Raw genomic sequence first — 14,438 nt, forward strand, 5'->3', positions numbered from 1 at the left:
CCCGGCTTACTAGAAGTGTTCTTTATCCTTGGGCATTGCCCACTCTGTGTATAGTAAAAGAGGCCTATAGTCCTACCAGGTTAACATTTAAAATCTCAACAGAACTGCATTGGGGCTTTTTTGGAGGGATGGGGAGACCACATGTGAATTGCCAACACCCAACCAGTTTTTACCTACAGGAATGGCAACTGTACATGAGCAACCTAACATTAAAATAAGAAAAACCCACACTGACTATATTTAATGTTCGATGGTTTACCCATCACTCTTTTTTTTCCTTTGAAAATAAACACAGGCTCTTGCATCTTGATTTAAAACACTCAACACATACACAGGAACCCACCCCGAGCTCCTGAATTCTCAGCGCTTGGACTCCAGATCCCTAAGAACATCAGTCATTCCGGCTGTCTTTCCTCACATTAAAGTCACACGTGCTAGAGTTGCAGGTGAGGGGAGGAAGGGTCATGTCAGCTTGTGTGCTAGCTGGATGATAAGCAGCAGGATTTGAATACACAGTGAACACTGGCTGCAGTTGGTACATTACAGACATAAATCTTTTTGGACCACAGGATCCATCCTGTCCTCCACTGTCTACCTAAAAGGGTAAGAGGAGGGGCAGAGAAGCCCCTGGGACAGGCCTAAGGGAAGTTACCCTGAAGTAACAAGACCTCTCTATTTCTGATCGGTGCTTGTCGTGTCATTTAAAAACACCAAGCAAATTACAATGATATTTGAGATGGGTAGGGGGAACTGAACAATGTTCTCAGCTACTGTTGCTAGATCATACATTCCTGCCGTGGACCCTAAAGTCTACACAGGATTTATTTTTAAGACTTCCCTATTCCTTCACAATACGAAAGTATCATCCTCTCACAGCTAGCAGAGTTGCTATGCAGCATGGGAAAAGCTTGAACATGTAAACAGACGTGGGTTTGAACACGTGCTGAGTGTTTCTCCTAGTGTCACTGAAGTACTTATTGTTCCCGCTTTCCTCCTTGCTGTGCCTGTGTGCAAGGCGAGGACCCTGTGTAGACCTTGCTGACTAAAGATGGCTTGTGAGGGAACCAACAGTGTTTTCCTGCAGCTAATACTGATCGATGCCTGAAGAAAAAAAAAAAAAAACAACCAAAATTTGTGTACCATAATTGTCTATAGAGATTCCTAATTTAAATGCAATTCTAATTTATGATTCAATTTGAGTGTCCTGTAAGCACCAAGGTACAAAAGATTTTAATACCCTCTGTTTTCTACCCTGAAAGTTATATGCAAGCTGAATATTTGCCAGGCAGAGACCATAAACAATGAAGGTAGTTGCCCTTTCCAAATCAGATAGAGAAAGGAGACAGAACCTGTATAGGAGTGGTTCACAGTCCCCAAATGTCAAACACCAGATGGTTGAATTACAAACACAATCGTCACAGGACCCTCACTTACCTGCTTCCTGCCCCCCACCTCCACCCCTGACTGTAGGATAAAGTAAAACAACAGTCTTAGTAACCGTGCCCCTGCTTGCCTAGGCAAGCTCATCTCATGCCCTCTCTTGTAGTTATGCAAAAATATTTCCAGTGGAGGACACTGAGAAAGACAACCCCTATCATGCACACACACACACACAATCCAATTCTTAGAACTGCATTTTCTTTCGCAGGATTTCATGTCCCAATCATCACCCGTTCCTAGTTGCCCAACTCCCAACTCCTCTGTGCTCCAGAGAGCCACCAGGTCTGTCTCTGGTTTACCCGTCCCACCCCATCTGTGCATAACAGTGGTCCATTACATTGCCCTACTAACCTACACCACCCTGGATGGATAGGTATCAACACCCGGCCAGCCACCCCATCTAACACGAAGTCAAGTGTTTTCTCAGTCCAAAACTGGTGAAACACCATGACTTTGTCCAGGTTTGTCACTGTGCCTTACATGAAAAGGAACCAGTCTGTGTTATGTTATTTATGACTGTGTCATTTATTGCTTTCCCAGGTGGGTTTGGGGTTACCCTGGGAAACTTGTGAGCTACATGGAAATCTGTTTCATTTTTTACTAATATTTTAGGTTAACAAACGAGTGCTAGGGAGATGCTTAGTGGGTAAAGAAAGGCGTGAGGACCTGAGTTTGAATCCCCAGAACCCATGTAAAAGCCATGGGCACCCTTCTTCACTCTTGCTTCTTCTCCCCCACCCAACCTCTCCCCTTTGCTTTCATGTCCCGTGTATTCCATTCCCCCCAAGCTTTTTCCCTCCCCTGCTCATGGCCTATGTTGATGGCAATAGACATGTACATATGGAAGTGTCTCTATGGATGTGCATTCGGAACCCTTCAGTTACAAGCCCCAGGAAGGGCATAGCTGGATCATATGGAAGTGTCTCTATGGATGTGCATTCGGAACCCTTCAGTTACAAGCCCCAGGAAGGGTATAGCTGGATCATATGGTAGTTTCTTTTGTTTTTCTTTTTAAATTTTTAAGGGCCCCCTACACTGACTTCCATAGGCATACCAGTTTTTATATTCCTTCAACCAGTGTACGCAGGTTCCCCTTCCCTAAATCCTCACAGACACTTGTCGTTCTTTGTGGAACCATTTCATTCAGATAACACTCAAGAACTGTGTGTGGTGGTATGCCTATTTCTATCGCTTTTTTTTTTTTTGGTTTTTACGAGACAGGGTTTCTCTGTATTGTTTTGGAGGCTGTCAGTCCAGCCTGGCCTCGAACTCACAGATATCCGCCTGCCTCTGCCTCCCGAATGCTGGGATTAAAGGCGTGCGCCACCACCACCCGGCTCTATCACTTTTATTAAAAAAAAAAGGCTACTTCCCTTAGTCCAGTGTGGTTTTAATCAATCTGTATCAGTTATGAAGAATAGTTGGTAATTTCACTTCTCTAGAAGACCAAAAAAAAAATGTTTTCTTGAACAGGGTCCCATCTAGCCCAGACTAAACTCAAACTCACTATGTAGCTAAAGATGGCCTTGAACTTCTGATCTACCTGCCTCCTGCCTTCCAAAAGTTGGGCATGCAGGTATGTGTCACCATAACTATCTTTAGAAGACCTTTCATCTGCCAAATTTGTAGAGGTTTTCAACTTTTCAGTAAGTTCTAAGTGTTCAAAACCGAATGACTCACATAAACCCACGTAAGAAATACTCCCCTCTGAAGATCTGCTTATGGTGCATTCCATAACATACGATATGAATCATTAAATTCCAGATTGTTTCTCAATTTGATATGCTACCATATTTACAGTGGCTCTAAATAGCATCCTTCTCTATCTTAAAATTGATGTTGGCACAAGAGGTGCATCATAGACAATCAACAACTAAATGAGGAAAAATCCTGCTTCCACTGTGATCTCACGGTTCCACAGCTTCGGGGCTACCTCTCAGTCTTTATGGTGCCAGGCTTTGGGGGTACATCTCAGTCTTTTCTCCTCACCTCAAACCTTAGCACACACAGCCAATTCTCCGTTGGCCTGGCCTCTCCAGCTTAGTTCAGACCCCATGTTTTGTGAAAAGGTTCCTGTTTGCCCCAACAGCAGTCTCTTCCAATATCATATGTTCTGGCAGAATAAGACATTCTACTACTAAATATAGCCACTGCTTCATCTGTTCACTGATGTTTTGTGTACATTTATGTATGTGTTAGATTTCCAATTTTTTTTAAAAAAAGATATTTTAAGAAAACTCATTGTTGTTTCCTGTCTTTTTTTAAGTCACCGGTCCCATATGATTATCTCCTACATGACAGCAGGAGACATCAAGATTAATCAGGATGACTGGATACCTCAGTGTGACAATACACACCTGCCAATGCACACTTATGAGTATCCTGTAAGACTGGCTTAGTTTCTGCTAACGTCAAGGCTACTAAAGTACCTGGGTTACTTTAGTTCGTGTTGCATTATGTTCTACAAACACATATTAAGCAACTACTAGATGCAAGGTCTAACAATGGAAGGTCTTAAGCTTCTGCGATCTCCTCACAGATAGCAAACAGTTACACTTACAAAAGAAGATAAGCAATAGTTCATATGGGTATTAGCTGGGGGGAGGATTGTGGCCCATTAGGTAGAATGCTTATCTAGCTTGCATAAAACCTTAGGCCCCCTCTCCAGCACCAAATAATACTGGAAGTGGTGACACATTCCTATAACCACAGCAATCCAGAGGAAGAGGCAGGAGGAGCGGAAATTCAAGGCCATCCTCTACTACGCAGTGAGTTTGAGGCCAGCCTGGGAAACATGAGACCTTATTTCAAAATAAATAGGAGAAGAGAAATGTGTCTATGGTACGTGATAAATGTGTGTTCAGTGTGGGAAAGAGGAGGCCTGGCAAAGACAGTGGGGTGTGGGGCAGGTTGAGAATGGCAAGGCCAGATGAGATCACAGGAAAACTGGAGAAGAGATTTTATGCTTGGGATTGGGGTAGTAACAGAAGAGACGACTGAGCTTTTTCACCTGGTGGCTAGGTTAACTGTGACAGAAATCTCTTTACAGAAGCTTTGGGAAGACACGGAGCACATAAATGGAGTATTATGATGTGTTCTGGGAGATATTAGACTAAAATGAAGACACAAGGCCATGAATTTTAATCGAAGTTAAACTAGACTTGAAAAATGAAGCTGCAAGAAATCACTCTGTCACTCAGTCTATCCATCTTTTAAAGAGAGGGCTGAGCATGTGGCTCAGCCCAGAGTACAAACTTAACATGTGTAAGACCCACTGTGGTTCACATCCAGTTGCAGGGAGATAAGAACAGGAATCAAGAGACTGTGACACCAGCTTTAGCTATTACAGTAAGACAAACAAAGAGAAGGTACCAAAGATTGAGGATCTGGACCCTGATGCTTGAACAGCGCTTCCTGAAAATAAGAAGGAAGAGAACAACTCTGGGCTCATCAGACTAGCAGCCAATAGCTCCTGGCTGGCTGGAGGCCAAACCCTAAACTAGAAACCGTAGGTGTCTCCTTCACAGGTTTGTGGAAGACTGACAGCGTTGAGTACTTAGCGCCATGTACACAAGCACTGGACAAGCATCAGCAATGGGTTAGGGAGGAGGCAGGGAACACAGTTTCCGCCTGAGAGTAAACTACGAATTAGGAGAATAAGCAAGCATGGGGTACGAAAGTGACGGCACTCATTACAGAGGATGGCTTTCACTCTAGAAACGCAAAACAGGAGAGATGTGAAACACGGATGACCTGGGAGCTCAGGGTTGAATGAAAACGCTTTCGAAGGGGGCTGTTTTAGGGACAAGAGGGGGCTCAGTAGACAATCGTTGGTCGCTGAAAGCATTCCCTGGTGAAAGTGGGGCTCCTTAGCCCTACTTCATCCAGAGCTGCGTGCCCAGCGAACACTACCGCTCCTGACATGAGTTCCCCCAGATTGTCCCAAAAGGCGATCCTCCACATTCCATAAGTTAGAATCAGCCAGGGATGAGAAGAAGCAAAGGCCCACTTCCCACCGCACGACACCCAGGTGATAAATGACAGGCTTTGGCACTCCGGAACGACCTGTTCCACAGCTGTGGACTCATCCTCCCTCCCTGGCACGCAGCAGCTACCGGGACGGGATGCTGCTCCTGGAACCAAAGGGACAGCGCCCAGAGCTCCCGCGAGCCGATGGGACGCACACAGAAGCAGGAAGAAGGGATCCCTGGTTTGGGAAGAGGGGACTGGAAGGCGAGGTCCGGGAGCCCGGAAAGTGACCTCCCCGGTCCAAGGTCGAGCAGGACCTTCCCTCCCTGAGTCCCACCCAAAGGACCTCGGCGCCCCTGTGCTCTCGGGACCAAGACCTTCCCTGAGGGTGCGGAGGTGCAGGGCTCCGGGCGGCGCAGGTGAGCGCTGAGCGCGGGACTGGCGAGCAGTCTCGGCGGGAGGGAGGCCCTTCCCGGCCCCACACAGCCTCCGGCTCTCCGCCGCTCCCCTCCCGCACGTCCCCGGGTCCGGCTCCTTGGCTCACGCGCCCTTCCCCTGCCGCCCTCCGCGCCACCCCCGAAAGCTCCGACCCAGCCCAAGGGGCCCAGATCCTCGCAGCCCCTCACTCACCGCGCCAGGAGGGAGAGCAGCGCGCGCGGGAGGGAGGGAAGGCGGCGGCGAGCGGTGCGAGCACGGCTCACACAGCGGCCCCTGCTGCCCGGGCTGCAGACCAGGCTCAGAGGGGCGGAGGCCGCGGGGAGGCACCTGCCGGCTCTCCCACCCCTCGCGTCACCCGGGACCGCCCCCGGCCCGCCTGCCTGCCGCCGCCAGGTGTCACGGAGGGGCGCGGATGCCCTGCCACCCACTCCCGTTGCAGCCCTCACCGCGGGCAGAGCCTGGTCCTGACCAGCCCTGGTCGCTGTGGGGTGTCAGTTCCCGTCGCTGTACTGGTGCCCTTTCTTTCTGAGAGGGAATGTCATCAGCTGGGGGTCATCCCCACGCTAAACCAAAATACTGTGGAAATTGTCACCATGAGTCAGTCTGATGAATTCCAGGACAATGATCAGCAATGGGGAACACCTGCTGGCCCCGCGGGGCGGGAGCGCGGCTAGAGAAGGGGAGAAAGGAGGGAGAAAGGGGAAGCACCCTCCGAAATGAAGACCAGACCAATAAGGCAAGTCAGATTTGGGCCAGCTCAATCTTTCTTCTTACAATTAAGAAATGAATTGTTGAAATTGAGCTGGAGACGCGCATGGGGGGGTTTTTAGGACAATGTATGCAACTTTTTTTCATGTTTAATAACCGCAACTGGTGCAAGGAACAAAGTCTGGCGAGCTCCTATCTCCTTCAATGATTGTTGGATTCGAAGTGCTGAGCCGGATGCATGTAGGCGCGCGCGCGCGCGTGTGTATGTGTGTGCGCGCGCGCCAGCCTTTTTTTTTCTGTTTCTCTGCTAAAATTTATCTAGCCCTGTGTCTAGTTATAATAGTAGTAAACATTGATTTCTAATCAAGCATAATAGCAGAAATTAAAATGTAAGTCTAGAGGTCCCTGCTTCTATACAAAACCCAAAACTAAAGTAGGTCCTTCTACCAAAACACCCCTACCCACCCACCCCTACCCAGTCAATCCCTGATAGGGTACCTTCCCAGCCCTATTGTCTCAGCATGTGAGCTGATCTTGCACTGAGTTCACAGCATGGAATCAGGATAGGAAGGGGCTCTGAACAAGCAGGGAGAGTGGGTAGGGAAGCAAAACCAATCAAGTCAGCCTTCCACTCCCTAACCCTAGGACAATGAAAATGAGGTTTCATTAAAAATCTAGTAGAATTCTGCACTAAAAATGTCAGGCCAACCGATGACTGGTTTAATTTGAGACTCACTCCAGGAGAGGGAGTCCATGCCTGACACTGCCTGGGTGACCAGGACCCAGAGGCTGGAGAGATTTAGGGTAGAAGCAAACAGGACAGGCAAAACAAATAAATTAAAGAAAAAAAGGAAGAGATTAAAAAAAACAATGAAATGATTCCTAGTGACATTCTGACATACTCATAGATTGGTTCCTAGTCCAGTCGTTGAAAAGGGCCGCCTCTGGCAGCTGGTGAGAGCAGGTGCAGAGACCCTCAGCCAAATGTTAGGCACAGAGAGAAAGCTCAAGTTGAAGGTCTCCATCAGGTCCCTCAACTGTGAACTCGGGGAACCGAACAGAAGAGGGAGAGGAGGAATTGTGGGACCCAGGTAGGTCAAGGACAGCAGGAGAACACAGTCCTCAGAATCAACTAGGCAGGGCTCACAGAGACTGAAGCAGCAGTCAGGGAACCTGCACGGGTCTGCACTAGGTCCTCTGCATATATGTTATGATTGTTAGCTTGGTATATTGGGAGTGGGCTGTCTCTGACTCTTTTGCCTGATTTTGGGACCCCTTTCCTCCTACTGAGTTAACTCGCCCAGCCTTTATCTTATTGTGTCTTGTGCCATGTTTAGTTGATATCCCTAGGAGGCCTGCTGTTTTTCTGGGGGGGGTGTGAATCTGGGGGATATGGGAGGTGGGGAGGGATTGGGAGGAGAAGAGGGAGAGGAAGCTTCGGTAAGGATATATTGTATGACAGAAGAATACATTTTTAAATTTCAGTGTTTGACATAAAGTTTTGGGAGCTCCCACTGAGTAGTCAATGAGAGGACAACTCCCAAACCATGACAATTCAAAAGTAAGGCTGGAAAGGTGAAGATTCTCCCTGCTAGAGATGTAACTCGGTGGTAGAGCACTTGCCTAGCACGCACAAGGGCCTGAGTTCAGGACTGGACATTAATAAATAAAGAAATAAATCACTGCTTGAGCTTTTCCTTCATGTTACAAATAAGTTGGTTAGCAGATTTGAAAAATCCTTAGGAAACTAGAGACATTTAGACAAGCTTAATTAGATTAATTGATTTTAGACAAATTTGATTGCTGTTACTTTTTCCCCAGGATCCAAAGATTCAGCAGAAAACAAAATATACTAAAAATGTTCTCTGTTCTCAGGGACAGAACATTCATTCTAGCTGCAACTTACCATAAAGTTAATGCATAACCGGCCAAAAAAAAAATGTTGTGTTCAGGTTGTGACAAGTACCAAAAAGACAGAAAGGGCATGGGAACTTCTGAGATGTTCGGTTGAAGTGTTTCGGTGAGAAGAGACCTCATGTTTTGTTGGGGTTTTGAGACCCACTATGCCACCGAGGCTGGGAATGGGACTTCTGATGTAGCTCAGGCTGTCCTCAAACTTCTGTTCCTCCTGCCTCCTGCTCTCCAGTGCTGAAATAACAGACTAAAAGGAAGTATTTGGGTCAGGATCTTTAAAGTGGCAAGACTGTGTGCCTTTCCAGGTACCAGCACCCCAGTCGATGAGAACAGCTAGGATGATGGCCTGAGCACACCCGAGAGTCCACAGTTCCGAGAAGTCCTAAGAGGTCAGAGTCTTTGAACTGGGCTGAGGAGAGCAACACAAGCACACACAAAGCCTTGAGGAAGCAGTTTCTGGAAAGTGACTGGCTTGGTTTTTAAATGTTTATCTTTTTCTTTTCTTTTCTTTCCCTTTCTTTTTTGAGGCAAGGTCTGGCTATAAAGCTCAGGTTTCCTTCTAACTTTCAATCCTCCTGCCTCAGCCTCCTAAGTACTGGGATTATATATAGGTCTTTGCCTCTGCCGGGGGTTTAAAAATGAGTGTTCAAACAACATTTTTTAGAACAGAATGTGGGATGGGGGAAAGAGTAAGGGCAGAGAAGGAAATGATTCAGAGTGTCTCGCATTATCCAGATAAAGGAGGCAGGAGGTAAGAGGAGAAGTGAAATGGTCAGGCCTAAAATATATTCTGACACTCAGAGGCACAGGCAGGTAGATTTCTATGAGTTCAAAGTTGGTCTGGTTACAAAAAGCAATCTCTCCAGGCCAGCCAAGACAACACAATGAGACCCTGTGTCACCTCTCCACTCCCAATACATTGTAAAGATACTGTCAACCAGATTTCCCAAAGATCTGATGTGAGAGATGAGAGAGGAAAAGTCAAAAATGACCCCAAAGACTTTTCCATAAGCAAATACAAAGGCCATGTTGCCTTTTAAAAGAGAAAGACAGACAAAAAGTAGGGCAAGGGGGCAGAACTTGATCTAGAGCTGATTTGATTTAAGGAGCCCATTAGATATCTAAGAAAGTGTATCAGGCAAGCAAATGCTTATCTCAGTCTGTGGACTGAGAGAGAGAGGCTTGGCTGGAAATATAAATTTAGGATGCATCAGCCTCTCAACATTTTTTAAGATATAAGGATGGCTAAGAACACCAAGAATGAGAAAAGAGAAGAGGTCTGAAAACAGGCTCCTGAGGTAAGAGTAAGTGTAGAAGGAAATCTGAATACTGATGTATCCTAGAAGGTAGATGTGTTAGGAATGTGTGGTGATGTGTTATTTATGATTTATTAAACCTTACCTGAGGATCCAGAAAGCAAAGTCAGCCACAAGCCATAGAAGTCAGGCACACACCCTTAATCCCAGCAGCCAGAAAGTAGAAGGTGGTGGTACACACCTTTAATCCTAGGACTCACTATTTAGAGGCAGACAGATCTCTATGAGTTCAAGGCCACCCAGATCTACACAAGACTGACCCAGTCCTAAAGAGAAACAGCTCACACAAAGATGATCTCAGCATCTGGGATCACATGCCTTTAATCCCAGCATTAGGGAGGTATATAAGACAGGAGCAAGGTCTCAGTGTCAGGCATTCATTCTCCAGTCACATTGAGTATAGGAAGACATTGAAGTCCCAGGATTCTCTAGTTACGCTGAGGAGAGGCAGCAGGATCAGCCCTTACAGCCTAAGCTAGAGGTGAAAGCTAGTGGCCAGATGCTTTTCTTTTCTGATCATCAGCTTTCTTTAATAAATCATAAATAATATACCACCACAGGAATGCCATAATAATGCTGAATAACAAATTAGCCCATTGCACAATAACTGATGGATTTATCTTTATTCATATGGTCACCAATCTGTGGGTAGATTTAGTTTAGCTGGCCTTGCCCTGACTGAGGGCCTCTGCTTTAGGCCATGATTTGAGTTTATGTCTATTCAACTTGTATTCTGGAACCAGAAGGAAGAGCCAGAAGCTGGTTTGGGATTTCACTGATTATCACAGAGTTCAAATGGCATTCCAAAGCCTGAGAGCACACTGAAGTCCCCGGTCACATGGAACAGATTAACATTCCATTACCTTGAAGCCATCACATAGGCAAAGTCAACATCAGTGTCCTGTGAAAATATTAAGCCTGCAGTGGAGGGTGAGGAAAAGGAATATTTGCTAAAGAATAACCCAGATTTGTATCACAGTAAGAGAAGTACATGTTTCAGTGTAAAGCAAGCGAATGCCAAGGACTGGAACAGGGTTGTGGACTTAACAATATGAAAGTTATCAATCATCGGATCTTGACAAAGATGGTTTTAAACAGATGTGGGGGTGTAAATCTGGCCAGAGTTTCAATAGTAAACAAGAAGAGAGCAGTTGGAGAAGAGAGGTTTAGGCAATTTGCTATCCATTCACTGGAAACAGGAAGTGATCCGAGGTGACCAGGGTGAGGCACAAATATTGTCAACTACGCAGATGCTATGTCTTCCAAATGAGACATAGGAAGGGAGGAAGGAAGGGAGGAAGTACAACAGCTAAAGCTTTAGCCTTTCTTGATTCCTTTTATTCCAGAAAGGAATTCAGAAACAACAGTGGGCCATTCCTATGTTTTTGTTACATATGTCTCAATGCATACTGTAATTTTGCATGTAAATGTAAAATAACCAACAGCATTTTACATAACTAGTGTCAGAACACATATATTACCCCAAAACTTTCTTCTTTAGTCAACCTTTATTTTATTTTTTAGATTTATTTTTAATGTGTGTGTGCATGTGCATGTCATGACCCTAGTGTGGAGGTCAGAGGGCAACTTGTGGGAATCAGCTCTCTCTTCTATCAGGCTTGGTAGCAAGCACCTTTTACCCACGGAGCCATCTTATCAGTCTCAGTCAATCCTTTCCAGTGACTTATTCACTCAGATATATGTAACTTATTCATTTAATTACTAAATGACATTGGACAACTAAGCCTTTGTGTATTTACCCGACAATGGACATATTAAGTTATCACCAAATACCACGTGCTAGATTGATTAAGCAACTGACATTTTCTTACAGTTCTGGAGTCAAGTCCAAGGTCAGGGTGCTTACACGGACATGTTCTGGTTAGGGCCTATTCATGGCTTGCAGATGGCTGTCTTCTTACTATTGCTTATGGCCTTTCCTCCTTAGGAGAATGTGTGTGTGTGTGGGGGGGGGGGTGTATCCTTACTCTCATATGCTCTCACCTAAAACTATTATCTAAATCTAATATAATCATTTTGGGTCAGTGATTCCCAAAAGTTTTCCTCTGATCTCCACAAGAAGGCTATGACATGAATGCCATATGTGTATTTTAATTATATTCTTCAGTTGTAAATTTAAGAACATTACTAATTTTTAGATTTTTAAAATTGTGTGTGCCTGCATGCATGCATGCATGCAAATAGCCATGATGTAGCTGAAGCCACAAAACAGCTTTTTGTTCTTCTCTTCTATTGTGAATGGTTCCAGAGATCGAACTCAGGTTGTCAGCTTTGTGTGTCAAGTACTCTTGCCAACTTCATCATCTTGTCAACCCAAGAACGTTATTAATTTTTGTGTGATACTGTGTCCCTTGTCTTTCTTAAACTCTCATTTTATTAACTTGGGTATTGATTCTTTTAAGGCTTATCTTGAGCTAATGACAACCCTTGAGGATAAATAAAATTTTATTTCATCATTTTTATCCACTGAGAGAAGACTGAATTCATACTGATTACTTCTTATTCTATACTAGTTACTTACGGACTGAATTTTGCCAATGACTGTCAAACTTTACTGAGAGCCAGGGTCATGAGGTTCTTAGAATGCAGACTTGTATATCTGGGTGTAGAAATGTATACTTGTAATTTCAGCATTTAGAGAAGGGATGCTGAAGGGTGAACTGGGATTTGTACACATACTCTACACGATTCTGATACAGACATTGTGCAATAGGCATTTTACAAAGTCTTGTAGCCTTTATCTCCTGACATTTCTTATTGCCTACACAACTAAACTATGAACTCTCAGGGAGGAGATTTTGTCTGGCTTCCTTTTTGCATCCTTGCTGCCTAGGAGAGTAACTCACACACTGTGGATACCAAATAGTGTGGACTCCTATCAACTGACTGCTTAAGTACCTTAAGATGAGTCCCTATGTATATCTTACACACATGAACATAGATTTGGTATTGTCATCAGGACAACAAAACAGCAATGTGCTAGGTACATCACACAACAGCCAGCCATTCCCACATCTCATTGGATTATTTCTCTCAATTTCTCTATAGCCTGTCTAGCTTAGAGGCTTCCCTGAATCTTTACTGTTCGGATACTGACACAAACTATGAGGCCCAGGTGAACCATTTTCTTTGGGATACTCCTGTTAATCTATATAAAGAGTATGCTAAATCTTCATGCTAGAAGTGAGATATGGGAAGACACATCCTTTAAATGACAGTTACTACTCTAGTAATCTTCCTGCAAACTCCAATAATTTGAAACTGAATAAACATGTCTTTCATCTGTGAAGGATTACTACTAGTGAGCATAAGATTACCTTCACTAATTTGATCTCAAACACTATTAAAATGTTTCCTGTGGACCCTATATTATCGGAAAGTGTAGATAATCAATTTATTTTGATATCACAAAGTCCCAGATAGGGTGGGGAAAATCCAACAAATGGTTACTTATGATCCTCTACATTTTGTGATAAAGACCTTTTCAAATAGAACTGCTGTCATAATTTGTTTCTTATCAATGGCCAACATTGCACCATCAAGGAAAGCTACATTTTAATACACTTATTGAAACAAGCATTTACAGTAAGTAATTAGGAAAGCACTGTCAAGCCGGGCGTTGGTGGCACAAGCCTTTAATCCCAGCACTCGGGAGGCAGAGGCAGGCAGATCTCTGTGAGTTCAAGACCAGCCTGGACTACCAAGTGAGTTCCAGGACAGCCTCCAAAACCACAGAGAAACCCTGTCAAAAAAAAAAAACAATAAAAAAAAGGAAAGCACTGTCATATTTATGTTTTTTTTGTTTTGTTTTGTTTTGTTTTTTTTTGTTTTTTCGAGACAGGGTTTCTCTGTGGCTTTGGAGGCTGTCCTGGAACTCACTCTGTAGACCAGGCTGGCCTCGAACTCACAGAGATCCGCCTGCCTCTGCCTCTCAAGTGCTGGGAGTAAAGGCGTGCGCCACCAACGCCCGGCCATATTTATGTTTTAAACCTTTTTTGGTTCGACTATTTCTTGCACCAAATTCCTGGTTTGGTAAGTGTTGGGATCTGAATTCTGGTCCTTATGATGGAACATAAAGTGCTTTTAAATAATGAGCCATCTCTTCAGCCCCATGACTTTAAGTCTTACATCTGATTCTTGGTACACCTACATATTCTTTCATTTCCTTTTCTTCTTTCCTTTTGCTTTTCTCATAACCTGAAGTCTATAAAATTTTCAACAATGTCAGCTATCCATAATGGGGGATAGAAGTGAAGATAAATCGGCAAACTTTGAGTCAAATGCAATGGAGAAATTTAATCTGACCACATTATCAGATAGGAATGTGTGAGCAGTAAAGATCACATAAGAAATCTGCACTTCAGCTTTCATAAAGTCCCTTACTTTTGTTAGTTCCTGAAAGTCACAAGACTTTTACACACCAGGTTTTTAGAATATGATTAATAAGCCCCATCTTAGTTAAGACTTTGATTACTATTAAGAGATGTCATGACCAAGGCAACTCTTATAAAGGAAAGCATTAACTGGGGCTGGCTTATAATTCAGATGTTTAGTTCATGTAGTGATGGGAGGCATGACAGCATGCAGGCCGACTTGGTGCTAGACAGGTAGCTGAGAGTTCTACATCTGGAT

The 14,438-nt window shown here is 44.4% G+C and overlaps 1 protein-coding gene across 1 annotated transcript in view; it reads right to left on the bottom strand.

Moving 5' to 3' along the window:
- The window catches only part of Elovl7 (ELOVL fatty acid elongase 7), a 72,076-nt gene extending 65,909 nt beyond the window's left edge, over positions 1-6,167 (bottom strand). Inside the window, exon 1 of the mRNA XM_005065559.4 lies at positions 6,040-6,167. The gene's annotated coding sequence lies outside the window, so the exon portion shown is untranslated. The remainder of the gene's footprint in view (positions 1-6,039) is intronic.
- Between the last annotated feature and the right edge of the window lie 8,271 nt (positions 6,168-14,438).

The sequence above is a fragment of the Mesocricetus auratus genome, unplaced genomic scaffold (assembly GCF_017639785.1).
Source record: "Mesocricetus auratus isolate SY011 unplaced genomic scaffold, BCM_Maur_2.0 Super-Scaffold_100020, whole genome shotgun sequence".
In the NCBI taxonomy this organism is placed as follows: Eukaryota; Metazoa; Chordata; class Mammalia; order Rodentia; family Cricetidae; genus Mesocricetus; species Mesocricetus auratus.